The following is a 15,389-nucleotide window of genomic DNA, read 5'->3' as shown; positions in this document are numbered from 1 at the left end:
AATATTTTTTCAAGGAAATAACAGAAAAAAATAGTTAAAATAGAAATTCCTTATTCTAATCTAAGGCTTGGCTTATTATCATTTGATATGCAATAATTCACTTTTAGTACCATCCATATAATCCACTTCACTTCTATATGTATCACAAATCCCTAAAATTCTGACTGGTCAAAAATTATTGGCTTTAGTTGCAAGGTGCAATATTCAGACAACTTCCCCTCCATATTTTGGCAAAAAAGACAATTATCAGAGGTGGTCAGCCAAAGTGGTGGTTTTACGATACTCTGCGGTGCTCTCCCCCTGCCTCTCCCCCCGCCTGCCCCCCCAAAACTGAATAAACTAACAAAACTTGGCAAAGCCATCTTCCTCAAAACTCTGGAAAACAGTTAAGGGTTGCAGTACTGGGCGAGTGCCAAATCAAGAAAACACATCTCTTTAAAAACAGTAAGTAAAGCTAATGGTGCCCTTGTGACCCCCTCCCCTCTCTCCTTCCCCAGCATGTTGCTGAGCTGTCTTGCACTACCACTGTGGGACACTGGCACTGTTCTGGAAGAAGCAAGGTAATCCTGATGCACATACTAGGCTGTCTCTATATAGAAACAAACTATTGGGTGGCAGCCTGAAAGACTAAACCAGGAAACTATTCTCTGGCTCACCCTCCCAAGAACTTGCCCTGCAGGCAGAAGCAACTTGTGGACAGCTAAAGCAATTTTTTACTTAACTGTAATTAAGTTTAAGTGACCTGGGACAAAGGTTTACCTGTTTTAAGAAATAAAATAAGCACCTGAAAAGGAGGAAATCCATTTCATAGGTAGTAGAGGTAGCAGTGGAATTCTTTTAAACAAGTAAGCACAAGTCCAGGATAAGACACCCTGTCGAGGCTCAGAGAGGACCTTGAACTTCACTGTCAGGTTGGGGTGATCGTCTTCATAGGAGTGCTAAACTCTGAAGGAGAATACCAGCTAACACAGAGCCAATCTGCAAAGACTGTGAAAGGTTTTTTGTGTTAGTTATTTGTTTATGTTAGCTCCTGGAACCCAAGGAAATCTGCCATATAACTACCTGGATATAAACTTAAGGAATATAACACTAAGGGACTAAATCCCAAAGATAAAATTCAAAATATTAGAATGTAAAGTGTGCAACAAAAGATTACAAGACAAAGAAACAGAAAATGACAGCCCAGTCAATGGAGTAAGATAAAAATCCAGAAACCATCAATGAAGACCAAATTTAAACACCACACAAAGACTTAAAAAAAACAAAGATTCTCAATATGCTCACAAAGATAAAGGAAAATACAAAGAAAGAACTAAAGGATTTGAGAAAAATAATGAACAAACAATGTGTGAGAATCTCAAAGAGACAGAAATTTTAAAAAGGTTCAAAATAGAAATACTGGAGTTGAAGACCATAATAACTGAAATGAATAACTCCTGGAGGGTTTTAACAGCAGACTGGACCTGGAGGACAAAAGAATCAGTGACTACAAAGACAACTGAAATGATTCAGGTTGAGAAGCAAAAGAAAAAACAATGTAAAAATTTGAACAGTGTCTACGAGATCTGTGGGACCCCATCAAGTACACCAATATACGCATTATGGGAGCCCCAGAAGGAGAAGAAAAGGGCAGAAGGAATATCCAAAGAAATAATAATGGAGAAAACTTCCCAAATTTAACCACAGACATGAATATACATATAAAACAGCCCAACAAACCCCAAACAGGATAAACTCAAAGAGAACCATGCCCAGATGGTAAACTGCTCAATGCCAAGGACATGTCGAGAATTCTGAAGCTGCAAGAGGAAAACAACATGTCATACAAGGAAGCCCCAATAAGACTAAATGCCAAGTTCTCGTCAAAAAACATGGGGGCAAGAAGGCAGTGGGAAAAAATATTGAAAATGCTGAAAGAAAACAAATGACTACCAAGAATTTTATACCCAGCAAGACTCTTTCAAAAATGTGGGTGAGATTAAGACATTTCCAGACAAACAAAAGCTAAGGGAGTTTGTCACCACTAGATCTGCCCTACAAGCAGTACTAAAGGGAGTTCTTCAGACTGAAAGAAAAGGACACTAGACAGTGGATCAAAGTGGCATAAAGAAATAAATATCTCTAGTAAAGGTACCCATAGGAGTATTTTAAAATGGTAATACTATTGTACTTTTTAGCATGTAACTCCGCTTTTTATTTCTCACAAGTTCAAATATGCAAAAGCATAAAGATAATAATAAATCTATGGTTTTGGACACACAATGTATGAAGACATAATTAGTAACAAGTATAATAAAAAGGTGGGGAGATGGAGGAGTATAGGAGCTGTGTATGTATGTTATTGAAGCTACATTGGCATCAAATAGAACATGACTGTTTTATGATTAAATTTTAGTCCCATGGTAACCTCAAAAAATACGAAAAATATATGCAGAAAGAAACTAGAAGTAACTCAAAATGGTACAAACACAAAATCAAATAAATATGCAAGTAGGTATTAACAGAAGAATCAAGGGACAAAAAAGGTATTAAGACTTATAGAGACCAAATAGCAAAATAGCAGAAGAAAGTCCTGCATTTTCAGTAGTTACTTTAAATGTAAAATGGATCAATCTCTCCAGTCAGAAAGGGGACACTGGCAGAATGAATAAAAAAGCATGACCCAACTATATGTTGTCTATAATATTCACCTTAAATTGAAACACACAAGTAGGTAAAATGTTAAAGGACAGGAAAAAAAAAAAAAAAGCCAGGCAAATAGTAACCAAAAAAGAGCTGGGGTAGCTATACTAATATCATATAAAATAGACTCGAAGTCAAAAAATTATGAAGGACAAAGAAGGTCACCATATACTGATAAAGGGGTCAATTCAACGAGAAGACATAACCGTTATAAATATAGAAGCACCTAAAGATGGAGCTTCAAAATCTATGAAGTGAAGACTGATAGATTTGAAGGGAGAAATAGACAGTTCTACATTACTAGTATGGGACTTTGATACACCACTTTCAATAATGGATGGAACATTTAGAAGATCAATAAGCAAACAGAAGACTTAAATAATACAATAAACCAACTATACATAACATCTATAGAACACTACCCAATAGCAGCCAAATATACATTCTTCTCTAGTGCACATGACTCATTCCCCAGGTTAGACCATATGTTATGTTACAAAGTCTCAACAAATTAAAAAATATTGACATCATACAGTGTATCTTCTTTGACCACAATGGAACGAAGCTAGAAATCAATACAGAGATAAAGCTGGAAAATTCACAAATATATGGAGATTAAACAATGCACTTTTAAACACTCAGTGGGTCAAAGAAGAAATCATAAGGGGAATTTGGAAATAACTTGAGGGATATGAAAATGAAAACATTCAATAATGAAAGCATAAAAGCTTTCCATCTAAGATCAAGAAGACAAGAATGCTCTTCTCACCACTATTATTCAACATTGTCCTAGAAGTGCTGCCCAGAGCACTTAGGAAACAAAAAGAAATAAATGGAACCCATATTGGAAAGAAAGAAGTAAAACCTACATATATACACATATAGAAAATCCTGAAAAATCCACAGTGAAGGTACCAGGGTCAATAAACAAATTAAAAAAAGTAGAGGGTTACAAGACCAACAGGCAAAAATTCTATACTAGTAATGAACAATCCAAAGAGAAAATCAATTTAAAAAAATTCCATTTACAATAGCAACTAAAAGAATCGTATAACTAGGAATAAATTTAACCAAGGATACAAAGAACATACACACAGAAAACTACAAAATATTGTAAAAAGAAATTAAAGAAGAACAAAATAAATGTAAGGTCCTTAAACATTCATGGACTAGAAGACTAAATATTGTTAAGAAGTCAACTGTACTCAAAGCAATCTACAGATTCAATTCAATCCTAATAAACATTCCAACAGCCTTCTTTGAACAAATGGAAAGAAACCAACTATCAAATTTATATGGAAGGGGAAGGGGCCTCGAACAGCCAAAGCCATCTTGAAAAAGAATGAAGTTGGAGGACTCACATCATAACCTTAAAATGTATTACAAAGCCACTGCAATAAAATTTAAAAAAGGGGGGGGGAACATGGTACTGACACAAGGACAGACATACAGATCAATGAAATTGAATCAAGAGTTTAGAAATCGACTTTCACATCTATGGCCAAGTGATTTTAGACAAGGGTCCCAAGACTACTCAATTGCAAAGAACAGTCTCTTCAACAAATAGTGCTAGGAAAATTGCATGTCCATGCACAAAAGAATGAGCATGGACCCCTACACCTCACACCATATATAAAAATTAACTCAAAGTGGATCAAAGACCTAACTATAAGAACTAAAATGATAAAAAACTCTGAGAAGAAAACAAAGGGAAACATCTTCAAGACCTTGTGTTAGGCAAAGGTTTCTTAGAATTTACACCAAGACCATAAGCAACAAAAGAAAAAAAAACATAGATAAATGGGACTTCATCAAAATTAAAAACTTTTGTGTTCAAAGGGCTTCATCATGAAAGACAAGAAACAACCTACAGACTGGGAGAAAATATTTGAAAACCATATATCTGATGAGGATTTAATATCCAGAATATATAAAGGACTCCTACAACTCAAAAACAAAAAGACGACCTAATTGAAAAAAGGGCCAATGATTTGAATAAACATTTCTCCAAAGAACACATACAAATGGCCATTAAGTACATGAAAAGATGTTCAACATCATTAGCAGTTAGAGAAATGTAAACCAAAATGACAAGATACCCTTTCACATTCACAAGAATGGCTACTATTTAAAAAAAAAGGAACGTTAAGTGTCGGAGAGGAAGTGGCAAAACAGGAACATTTGTTCTTTGTTGGTGGGAAGGTAAAATGGTGCAGCTGCTACAGAAAACAGTTTGATGGTGTTCTAGTTTGCTAATGCTGCAGAATGCAAAACACCAGAGATGGACTGGCTTTTATAAAAAGGGGGTTTATTTGGCTACACAGTTATAGTCTTAAGGCCATAAAGTGTCCAAAGTAACACATCAGTAATCGGGCACCTTCACTGGAGGATGGCTAATGGCATCCGGAAAACCTCTGTTAGCTGGGAAGGCACGGGGCTGGCGTGTGCTCCAAAGTTCTGGTTTCTAAATGGCTTTCTCCCAGGACGTTCCTCTCTAGCAAGCTTGCTCCTCTTCAAAACGTCACTCACACCTGCACTGAGTTCCTTCTCTTTGAGTCAGCTCATTCATATGGCTCCACTGATCAAGGCCCACCCTGAATGGGTGCGGCCATGCCTCCATGGGAATATCTCATCAGAGTCATCACCCACAGCTGGGTGGGGCACATTCCAAGCAAATCTAATCAGCCCCAAAACGTCTGCCCCACAAAACTACATCAAAGATAATGGCGTTTGGGGGACACAATACATTTAAACTGGCACAGATGGTTCCTCAGAAAGTAAAGTATAGAAATACCCTATGGAACGGGGATCCAAGATGGCAAATTAGGAGAGACAGAGCAAAATTCTCCTCCATGAGAAACACTAGATAAAGGACAGAAAGTGCTTCAGAACAGCGGCTCCAGGGTTCCACCAGCTGGGCAGGGACTTACGCACCCTTAGTGACTGTGGACTTGGAGAAACTGAGTCTGCATTTGGAGACAGGTGAGTATTTGGCCTGGAAAGCCACCAGAGAACGGGCAGCTGAAGCTGGAATCGAGTGCAGTAGGGAATACCTTTTATGCCTGGGGTACCCCCCTCAGTATCTGGCATGGGTGATAACCCTTGCAGACTCACAGACCCGCGGCCAAGAGCCCCCATGCCAGAGACTGGCCTTTGGAGCAGGCAGATGATAGTGGAAGGGGTTGGTTCCATGTCCTGAGCAGCCATCTTGCAGCTGACTGGGAGACACCCCTTCACAGCACAGCGGACAAAAGCTTCCTTGAGGGAATTCGGGATTCAGTGGCCTTCTGATAGCACCCACTCTTCTTCCACAGAAGCCTGCAGTGTGCACAGCCTAGAGACAGGGGTGTCCCATGGAAGTGCCAGGAGCCCTCCCTGAATCCCAGGGACTCATGGGCTCACAGCAGGGAGGAACTGTGGGGACTCTGAGCTGCAGGGTGAGATGCGAAGGTCTGAAGCACCAGGGTACTCCACTCATAGCCCCAGAATGGCTGGGACCACTGTGTCCTGGAGCAGATCTTCTGCCAAACTGCACAGGGCACACGCCCCAACCACAGGGCTGGTGGACCAACTGCACACGAAAAATTGGTACACTGATTGGACCTCCACATGGTTTGGGCCCCCTCTCAGTGCACAAAGTTGGGGAGAACTGGCTTGAGAGTAATAGGTGGCTCAGGAGCCCCATTGGCTGGTAGGTCAGGGAAAGTGCACACCACCAAGTTGTAGCTCTGAAAAGACAGTTTTCTGAAGAGGAAATACAAATGGCCAAGAAACACATGAAAAAATGTTCAGCTTCGCTAGCTGTTAGAGAGATGCTAATTAAGACCACAACAAGATACCATCTCACACCAATTAGAAGGCTGCCATTAAACAAACAGGAAACTACAAATGCTGGAGAGGATGTAGAGAAATTGGAACTCTTATTCATTGTTGGTGGGACTGTATAATGGTACAGCCACTCTGAAAGTCAGTCTGGCAGTTCCTTAGAAAACTAGATATAGAGTTACCTTTGATCCAGCAATTGCACTTCTCGGTATATACCTGGAAGATCTGAAAGTAGTGACATGAACAGATATCTGCACAACAATGTTCACAGCAGTATTACACACAATTGCCAAGAGATGGAAACAACCCAAATGTCCTTCAACAGTTGAGGGGATAAACAAAATGTGGTATATACACATGATGGAATACTACACGGCAGTGAGAAGGAATGAGGTCATGAAACATATGACAACATGGATGAACCTTGAAGACATAATGCTGAGTGAAATAAGTCAGACACAAAAGGAGAGATATTATATGTTACCACTAATGTGAACTCTGTGAAAAATGTAAAATAAGTATCTTAAAATATATAATATAGAGGACCTAGAGATAAGTCAGAACTTAGTGAAGGGAGAATGATCATCTAATATGTACAGATGTGAATAATGGGGGTCATCTTGATGGCATGGGAATGGTCAGGAGTGACTATGGTTCATTAATGGGATTGTAAGTATCAATGATGCATTGAAGGTGAACATGTTTGTAAATGGTTGGATGCCGGGGTGTTGGAATCGCAGGAAGGAGGTAAATGGCATGGTGGAACTGTAGCCTATAGCATCCCTTGGGATTTGCTCTACAGTTGCTCATTGAATTGTGCCTTGAAGATATTCACCTTTCTATATATACCTTTTATTGCATAATAAGCAAAGAACTGAAATTGTGGAACTGCATCCCATAACAATTTTTGAAATTACCTATATGATTTCTTGTTGAGCTGTACATCAAGAGATGACACCTTTGTGCATGCATGTTATATTTTACAATAATGGAAATGGCTGAAAAAGCACTGAAAGCAGGGACTCAAACTTTGTAGCAGCATTATTCATTTTTGCAAAAAGATGGAAGCAACCCTTGTGGCCATCACCAAATGAATAGATAAGATGTGATATATACACACAATGGAATATTATTGAAATGTAAAAAGGAATGAAGCGAGACAACATGGATGAACCTTAAAGCCATTCTGTTGAGTAAAAGAAGTCAAACACAAAAGGATAAATATTGTATTCACTGATATGAAACAATTAGCATAAGCAATTTCATAGAGTCAGAAACTAGAATGCAGGTTACCAGGGGGCTGGGTTGAGGGGAGGGAATAGGGAGTGAATGCTTAATTGTTACAGAGTGTCTAATTGGAAGATGGAAATGTTTTGGTAATAGATGGTGGTGAAGGTAGCACAACATTTTGAATGTAATTAATAGCACTGCATTATATATTTGAATGTGGTTTAATAGAGACATTTTAGGTTGTAAATATGTTCGTAGAATAAAACTTTTTTAAAAAATCATAGGACTATACAGCACAGTGAACTCTAATGTAAACTGTGAGCTATAGTTAGTAGTATAATTATAAAAATATTGTTTTGTCAATTATAACAAAGTTACCATACTAATGCAAAATGTTAATAAGGAAAACTGTGGATGGGGGCAGTATATGGAACTATAGTTTCTTCATAATTTTTCTGTAAACTTACTTTTCTAATAAATTTTTTAAAAATACAAAGAAAGTCAACTGGTTAAAAAAAAGGAAGAAGAAAATGTATCGAGGGACATTAAGTGTGGTGTTCAGGTGATTCAAGGTTACTTCTGGGGTAAACAATCTATAGTAAGTAGATAAAGTCAAGATTAAACAAGGAAAAGAAGACAGGTACTTATTCATGGAGTTAATGATTTATATCTGATAGAATAGTTATTCTCAAAGTTTGTTTAATGAAATAATCTTGCAAGCTTCTCAGTCAATAGGTCAATAAATATGGGAAATGTTATACTCTCTTTATGAAGAGCTATAGGCATGAAACCACATAACAGCTTTATCATTAATAAACACAATTTAATTTTCTTTCGTTCAGTGGTTCTCCAAATTTACTTTGCTGAAAAGCTCTATTCTCAATTATATTAATGTCTTACAGAGCTTCTCTGGGAAACTTTGAGATCAGAAATAGGGGAATGGAGGCTTTATGAGAAAGGCAAAAATATCTTGTTTCTAAAAAAAAATTTTTAAATGCTGAAAGTATAACCCAGAAACTGCCCACAAATAGAGGTCAGAGAGGGTCAAAGAATTAAGTGAAAAGATCTCAGTTATGGCTCCACCTGAATGCCCCGATTCCTGCTCTTACTGACAATATTCTTTTCTGTTGCCATTATCATAATCATCATTATCACATAACAATGACAATGGCCACAGCAGCAGTGATGTAAAATTTCTGAATAGGTATTATTACTCTCATTTTATAGATGAGGAGTCTGAGGCTGAGAGATGTTAAATTACACACTGAAAATCATGTAACTAATAAGTGATTTCAGATGAGATTAAAATAAAGTTTGTCTGACTCAACAGCTTGAGCTTTTAACTATTATGTTCACTATGTCTAATAAGGAACAGTTGTATATGCATAAAATAAGTATGTTGTAGAAATACATACTATAAACGTAGTTCTTTTTGAAAATAAGTTAAACATACGCATTAGTCTTCTACTGCTGTGTAACAAACTACCACAAACTTAGTTGTAAATCAACACTTAATTCTGTAGGTCAGAAGTTCAGGCAGGTTTGATTACGTATTCTGCTGGGGTACTCAGTGTAAAATATAAAAAAGTGGACATCACTATAAAAAGGTATCAGTTGGCCTGGACTCTTATCTGGAAGTTCTTCAGGAGAATCCACTTCTAAGTTCACTGAAATTGTCAGCAGAATTCAATTATGTGGGATGTAGGACTGAAGTCCCTGTTCCCTTGCTGGCTATTGGCTGGTAGTCATTATCAACTTCTAGAGGCTGCCTACCTTCCTTGGCTTATAAACAATCCTTCCCCCTACCTCAGCTCCCATCTTCAAAGCCAAAAATAGTGCACTGAGTGCTTCTTGGTGTCAAAACTCTCAGACATCCTCATCTTCTACCTTCTGCTGTATCTGGAGAACAGATACACTGCTTTTGAGTGTTCATGTGATTGGATTAGGCCCACCCAGATAAATTCCCTATCTTAAGGTCAAGTAATTAGTATTATATCTTATCAATTGCAAAGTTATATTTATGTCTTCAAAGGCCCTTCAAGGAAGTACCTAGATTAGTGTTTGACTGAATAAATAACAGGAAATGGGGGAGGCGGGTCAAGGGAAGGAGAGGGACATCTTTAGAATTCTGCCTACCACACTATATTTGAAAAGAACTGTTACCTTCTATTAGCCACTAATAATTTTAAAAGATTATTCAGAATAGTTACTTCTCTGATTAGAGAAAGGCATGAGAAGGACTTAGATTCATGTGTTTTGTTTGTGTGCATATGTGCACATACGTGCTACTAAAGATCACTTTGAACCCTAAGTGGCTTTTTGGAAGCCATAAATATAAACGAGTATACAACTAAGTTGCAAATTCAGTTAAACTGACTGTCCTCATTTTGATCAGACTGTTAAAAAGTGAAGAAAAAATCACAATGGCAGTAGATATTAATACCTGAATTACAGATTTTTAAAAAAGAAAATACGACTTATTATTTTTAAGGATGTAACGAAGCAAATAAATGTCAGATTAGCAGTACTAGCCTCTGCAAACCTGTTTTTTGTTACAGATATTTTTAAAGGGTTTGAACAAGTTGCATTCAAGGTTAGCAGCTTTTGCATATAACTGATGGAAAACATGATGAAATAATAATCCATTATCTCTAGAAACAAAAATTTACAAAAGAAAGCTATAAAACTTGATTATGAATATTTCAATAAATGTACCTGTACAGGAAAACTAAGCAATGCAAAAATGTTTGTTGTTCAAATTTAGTCACATATTAAATTCAATTGCAATTAATATCTCCCAAGAAAGATTATTTTTTAACTAAGATGAACCATAAAAGGGAGTAGGGGAAATTGGAAATTAGACTAATTACTATAAATTTAAGCTTATTTTAAAGAAACAAAATACAAAACTATTTTGTACATAAAACTTAATTTTTATTATTGAAAAACTAATAAAGACTATTATTAAAAGAAAAGAATACAGAATAGATCCAGCTATATATAAAAATGTATCTGGGGGAGAACCTAAGATGGCGGCTAAGAGAGACAGGGCAAAAAAAACCTCCATGAAAAATACTAGATAAAAGCCAGAAAGTGACCCAGAACACCAGTTCCAGCAATACACCAGCTGGACAAGGTCTGCTAAATCCACAGGGACTGTGCAATTGGTGAAACCAGGAGTCTGTGTTCTGAAATGAGTGAGTAAGCCTGCTGAATATCCGGCAGCCATGCTGCAGGCAGTGTGGGGAAACTGTGGGTTGGCGTTTGGAGGTGCACTAGTTCTTTATTAAAAAACCCAAAAGCATCTGCAGATATGGCAGCAAGAACCACACAGTTGAAGCACGGCAGGAACGGGCTGTGCGAACACCTCAATATCTGGCGTGGAAGACAGCCTTTCGTGCACCCACTGCTAACTGTCTTGGAGTGAGGAAGGCAGAGGTAAGTCAAAAGGGGAAAATAACCACACTCCTAGCAGCCATCTTCCAGGCGGGCTGGGAATGTTCCTGCCCGGTGCCGGAGCCATAGCCCGGAGCTGCACCAAAAAACCCAGTGCAATGGGAAGTGTTTCCAGCAACACATGTACATGCCACAATATCGGGTGTGGACAATAGCCTTTCATGCACCCACAGCTAACTGTCCCAGAGCTGGGAACATGGAGCTGTGCGAAAAGGGGGAAATTAACACACTCCATACAGCCATCCTTACAGCAGGCTGGGAACACACCTACAGGGCCCAGTGGTCCAGAACTTCCCTTAAAGGATGGTGTGCACTTGTGACGTAGCACAACCTTCCCTCGGCAGAGGCCCTAGAAGGGCACAGCTTGGAAGAGGGACCCACTCGAAAATCCCAGGGACCATATGCCAATACCAAGGACTTGTGGGTCAGCGGCAGAGACAATCTGTGGTGAGACTGAAAAGAAGGTTTAGACTCTTGCAACAGCATTAAATCTCCAGGAACACCTGGGAGGTTTGATTATTAAAGCTGCCCTCCCTCTCTAACCACTCAGACACATGCCCCACATTGAGGGTGGACAGCACCAACACACACCCAAACTTCGTCCACCAACTGGACCCCACAATAATCAGACCCCCACAAACCACAAAGACAAAGTTGGGGAGAATTGACTTGAGAGGAATAGGTAACTCACAGACGCCATCTGCTGGTTAGTTAGAGAAAGTGTACTCCACCAACCTGTAGATCTGACAAATTTAGATATTAGGCTTTAAATAATCCTACATATCCTAAAAGAACCCTATCAAGTAAAGCAAATGCCAAGAGGCCAAAAACAACAAAAAATTTTAAAACATATAAAAAAGAAAGACGATGTGGGATAACCCAAACCCAAGCACCCAAATCAAAAGATCAGAGGAAACACAGTACTTGGAGCAATTAATCAAAGAACTAAAGACAAACAACGAGAGCATGACACAGGATATCAAGGACATGAAGAAGAGCATGGCACAGGATATAAAGGACATGAAGACCCTGCAAGAATAAATTAAAAAAATAGATGCTCTTATGAAAATAAAAGAAACTACTGACCAAATTAAAAAGATTCTGGATACTCATAGTACAAGACTAGAGGAAGCTGAACAATGAATCAGCAACCTTGAGGGCCACAGAACGGAAAATGAAAAAAACAAAAGAAAGAATGGGGAAAAATATTGAAAAAATAAAAATGGATCTAAGGGATATGATAGATAAAATGTCCAAATATAAGACTCATTGGTGTCCTAGAAGGGGAAGAGAAGGGTAAGGTCTAGAAAGAGTATTCAAAGAAATTGTGGGGAAAACTTCCCAAACCTTCTACACAATATAAATATACAAAGCATAAATGCCCAGCAAACTCCAAATAGAATAAATCCAAATAAACCCACTCCAAGATATATTCTGATCAGACTGTCAAATACAGAGGAGAAGGAGCAAGTTCTGAGAGCAGCAAGAGAAAAGCAATTCACCACATACAAAGGAAACAACATAAGAATAAGTAGTGACTACTCAGCGGCCACCATGGAGGCGAGAAGGCAGTGGCATGACATATTTGAAACTCTGAGAAAGAAAAATTTTCAACCAAGAATACTTTATCCAGCAAAGCTGTCCTTCAAATTTGAGGGAAAGCTTAAATTTTTTACAGACAAACAAATGTTGAGAGATTTTGCTAATAAAAGAACTGCCATACTTCAGATACTAAAGGGAGCCCTACCATCAGAGAAACAAAGAAAGGAGAGAGAGAGATGGAGAAAGGTTCAGTACTAAAGAGATTCAATATTGGTTCATTAAAGGACAATGAGAGAGAGGGATAAAATATATTTGACAAGCACAAACCAAAGGATAGGATGGCTGATTCAAGAAATGCCTTCACAGTAATAATGTTGAATAAATGGATTAAACTCCCCAATTAAAAGATATAGATTCGCAGAATGGGTCAAAAAATATGAACCATCAATATGTTGCATGCAAGGAACTCATCGTAGACACAGGGACACAAAGAAATTGAAAGTGAACAGATAGAAAAAATATTTCATGCAAGCTACAGACAAAAGAGAGCAGGAGTAGCAATATTAATCTCAGATAAAATAGACTTTAAATGCAAGGATGTTAGGAGATACAAAGAAGGCCTCTACATACTAATAAAAGGGGCAATTCAACAAGAGGAAATAACAGTCATAAATGTTTATGCACCCAATCACGGTGCCACAAAATACATGAGACAAACACTGGGAAAACTAAAAGAAGCAATGGATGTTTCGATAATAATTGTGGGAGACTTCAACACATCACTCTCTCCTATTGATAGATCAACCAGACAGAAGACCAATAAGGAAAATGAAAACCTAAACAATCTGATAAATAAATTGGATTTAACAGACATATATAGAACATTACATCCCAAATCACCAGGATACACATTCTTCTCTAGTGATCACAGACCTTTCTCCAGAATAGACCATATGCTGGGACATAAAACAAGCCTCAATAAGATTAAAAAAATTGAAATTATTCAAAGCACATTCTCTGACCACAATGGAATACAATTAGAGGTCAATAACCATCAGAGACTTAGAAAATTCACAAACACCTGGAGGTTAAACAACACACTCCTAAAATAAATGGTTTATAATGTAGAATGTAGGAGAACTAGCGATGGAGAGCAATTAACAAAGCGGGAACGATAACCCAATAAGAACAGATAAGCTATTGTGGGTAAATTTAACATTCTGGGAATGCCCAGGAGTGACTATGGTTTGTTAATTTCTGATGGGTATTGTAGGAACAAGTTCACAGAAATGTTACTATATTAGGTTTTTTCTTGGGGTAGAGTAGGAACACGTTGGACTCCCTTGTTATGGTTTGTTTGAAATGCTTTTTTTATTGTATGTTTTTTTTAAATTCTTTTTTGATACAGTTGATTTAAAAAAAAAAAGTTAATTAAAAAAAAATGAAAAAAATATGCAGAGCTCCCTTGAGAAGCTGGTGGAAAATGCAGGGGTGTTAGGCTCCCTCCACCTTGATGGTTGCTGATGTGCTCACAGACATAGGGTACTGGTGGTTTGATGGGTTGAGCCTTCTACCACGGGATTTACCCTTGGGAAGACTGTTGCTGCAAAGGAGAGGCTAGGCCTCCCTATAATTGTGCCTAAGAGCCTCCTCCTGAATGTCTCTTTGTTGCTCAGATGTGGCTCTCTCTCTCTAGCTAAGCCAACTTGACAGGTGAAATCACTGCCCTCCCCCCTACATGGGATATGACACCCAGGGGAGTGAATCCCCCTGGCAATGTGGACTATGACTCCCGGGGAGGAGTCTAGACCCGGCATCATGGGATGGAGACCATCTTCTTGACAAAAGGGGGATGCAAAAGGAAATGAAATAAGCTTCAGTGGTAGAGACATTCCAAAAAGAGCCAAGAGGTCCCTCTGTTGGGTGCTCGTACGCACAATATAGACAACCCTTTTTAGGTTCTAATGAATTGGCATACCTAGCAGCAAATACCTGAAACTATCAAACTACTACCCAGAACCCATGAATCTTGAAGACAACTGTATAAAAATGTAGCTTATGAGGGGTGATTATGTGATTGGGAAAGCCATATGGACCACACTCCCCTTTATCTCATTTATGGATGGATGAATAGAAAAATGTGGGAAGAAAAAAAATATATCTAAGTTAGAGCCATTCCCTAAATCACAAATAAAAATACTCCTCAGATAAATCAATACTGAATGTAAATAATAATAATGGCCAAAATTATAATGCTAAGCACTTTTCATGTATTAACTTATTCCTCATAAATTAACACAGATAGTAACATATCTGAAGCACAAAGAGATTATGTAATTTGTTCAGTGCTACACAGCTAGTAGGTAGAATCTGAACCTCAAACTGTTCAGGTCTAGAGTTTGTGCTCTAGAAAAAACAGGTGGAAAAAAAAAAGAAAAATAAGCTTTTTTTTTTAGCTTTGAAGTACTAGAATAAATCACAGAGAAATTATTTATTTGCTTAAAAAATCTGTTTTCAAGTCATAGCATAGATGACTTTTTGATAAGCTGTTAATAATCATCAAATTGAAATTAAGGAGGTTTTATTATATATAGTTCATTTAGTTACTTGTGAAATCTTATATACTTAATGAAATATTCATAAGTATTTTCCTT

The 15,389-nt window shown here is 37.8% G+C and overlaps 1 protein-coding gene across 1 annotated transcript in view; it reads right to left on the bottom strand.

The window, feature by feature from the left end:
- Nucleotides 1-15,389, bottom strand: part of BMT2 (base methyltransferase of 25S rRNA 2 homolog) — a 165,590-nt gene that overhangs the window by 33,641 nt on the left and 116,560 nt on the right. The window lies entirely within an intron of this gene.

Source organism: Choloepus didactylus, chromosome 5 (assembly GCF_015220235.1).
Source record: "Choloepus didactylus isolate mChoDid1 chromosome 5, mChoDid1.pri, whole genome shotgun sequence".
NCBI classification, from domain to species: Eukaryota; Metazoa; Chordata; class Mammalia; order Pilosa; family Megalonychidae; genus Choloepus; species Choloepus didactylus.
This window is presented reverse-complemented; position numbering and strand designations above follow the sequence as displayed.